We start from the raw sequence: 2,562 nt of genomic DNA, 5'->3' as shown, positions 1-2,562 counted from the left end.
TTAGTCCTTCACCGGGTGGTTCAGTGGACGCCACAGCGCTGCGTCTTTACGGTCAGTTAAAACGAATGCTAACGTACTGACTGGAGGTTGCTAGCGGTTGCTAGGTAGCGAACTAGGTAATTGCTAAGATTGATTTCACGTGCACTTTCGTCAAGTGGCGGGGGGGGGGGGGGGGGGGGGGGGTTGTTTAAAAGACTAATTATGTGTCATAACATAACGCAGTGACGATGTCTTTGGCACAGTTATGTATACTGTATTGTATTCTTACAGTGCACTGTCCCTTCGATAGCTCAGTTGGTAGAGCGGAGGACTGTAGTGGCTGTATAGCTGAAATCCTTAGGTCGCTGGTTCGAATCCGGCTCGAAGGAGACCTGTTTTTTTTTTTTTTTTTGGTTAAGTGTCGAAAATGCGGACGGTGGTCTAGCCGGGAAATAACGGCTACATTTACCCTTAATTACCACGTTATCCCATGGATGTATTATGCGTTATCCTCTCTCATTTGTCCTTGTTTCTTATTGTAGAACGCCAAAATATTATTAGTCATTATGAAAACATGTGCAGGCTTGTTATCGCCTTTTAAAATTATACGACACGAAAATAAATGTGAGTATGGTTTCAAAATAAGAGTAGGCTAGTATATATTTTTTTTTAAAGTAGCCTTCTGCATACAAAATACAGCAAACTAAAAAACGAATGTTGTGACCACCCTTTGAGTCTATCTAAAGAGTCTAATCATCTAAAAGCCTAAAACGTCGTAGCTAAAAATAAAAAATAAAAATACACAATGTAGCTAATGTTTGCTAATAGCTAATCACAGCTGCAGGAAGTCACGCTAAATTAAGCTTTGGTTGTTCACTGCCTTTGTATCATCAGGGTTACTGTCAATATTGCAGTTTCAGCGTAATCACATTATTCCCTTTGTAAAGTCCACAATTAACTGCGGAAGACTAAATTTAGCATTTGGGGGTTATGTTTGGGAAAAGGTTTGGGTTGCAACAACTCTAATCAGCTGGGTGTCCCACTAAATTCAGTTCAGTTAAACACATGTGACAAGTCTTTAATGTAACAACTGTATCTGTGTCATACAGACTTTTGCCCCCTGTGCTATTATCTGTCATGTGTTGTTTGTGTAACCTTTGAATTTGTTGACCAAAGCTGCCTTTACAGGTCCATGACTTACCACCTTATCTTCCTCAGGTTTTCTCCCTCTGCACCTCAAGATGGCAGAGTAGCTTCTCAGCCCAGACAGGTAGGTGTTGTAAAAACAGTGTGCATGCAAAGCTAAAAAAAAAAGTGAGAATTCATAGTTTGGAACAGTTTCTGATGGTTTGCTAAGGCAACCCTGTGTGAATTATAGCTCAAATGATCACTGAAACAAATATCTGGAATTATGTTTGATAAATGTTTAATTGTAAAACCTTTTCTTAATGTAAATGCCAACATCATTTGTAGATTTATTCCTTCCTCTGTCATAAATGTTTGAGTTTTAGACTGTAAATTGGATAAATCAGGAAATATTTTACTTGTAAATGCCTTTTGCTGAGGTTGCATTTGCATTTGTAGGATTTAAAATAGAGAACTCGTGGGATATTGTTTTTGTATTGCTGTATTGTTACTCAGGTAAAGGGACTGATGACTTTGTCTACCACTGTCATGATGAGGTATATTGAATTGAATTCTATCAACTACAAACATATCCTAATAAGCAGAGACCAGACTCACAAATTCAGACTCAAATAAATCAAAAATTTATTGTTCTCGTTTTGTGTATAGATGACAATCATTTGAGATTTCATATAATTAAATTATGCAATAAAAATAACATAAATTCGACCATAGTTTGTGCTTCATCGTTAGAAAAGATTTCATATGAAAATGGTGCAGTGGCTGAGGTAGTCATGTGGCAATAACAACTAAATTAGGTACAATTGAAAGGGACAACAAAAGTTAAGATAAATACAACTCTAATGCACAGTGGTGTAGAACAGTGTATGTGAAATTTTAACACCCAGGAATTACCTTTAAATATGATATAGGTATGAAATATACACCCCACTGGCCACTTTATTACACTTGTTCAATCTAATGCAATCCAGTTCAACAGATCTGTTGCAGTTTCAACATTTTACAACCAACTTCTGAGGAGTTTAATTTCAAAGTTTATTAGAGGTTAGTAATAGTGGTGTACTGGACTACATATGGTAATGGTATGGAAATGTTTGTATTGTTAAGTGGATGTTTGTGTTTTTTTTTGCGTGGCAAAGCAGTTTCCCCTTGGGGATCAATAAAGTTTTCTAATCTAATCTAATCTAATCTACATTATAATATGTTTTTGTTATTCATCCCCATGTTTCTGGAAAATGTAACATTATTATTTGTTCAGCTGGTGTATGGGATTGAATTTTATGGAAGTCACAGATAAAGTGGCCATTGAGTATGCACATGTGTGTACGGTATGCCCACTTCTTATTATAAACACATCAAGGATTACACATTTTAAACTATGAACAGTCTACAGTCATCAAAACAACATTGCATCTTAAAATTAATTCTCAATCAAAG

This window comes from Trachurus trachurus (assembly GCF_905171665.1).
Source record: "Trachurus trachurus genome assembly, chromosome: 6".
Lineage (NCBI taxonomy): Eukaryota > Metazoa > Chordata > Actinopteri > Carangiformes > Carangidae > Trachurus > Trachurus trachurus.
The sequence above is the reverse complement of the archived record's forward strand: the minus strand, read 5'-3'. Positions refer to the sequence as shown.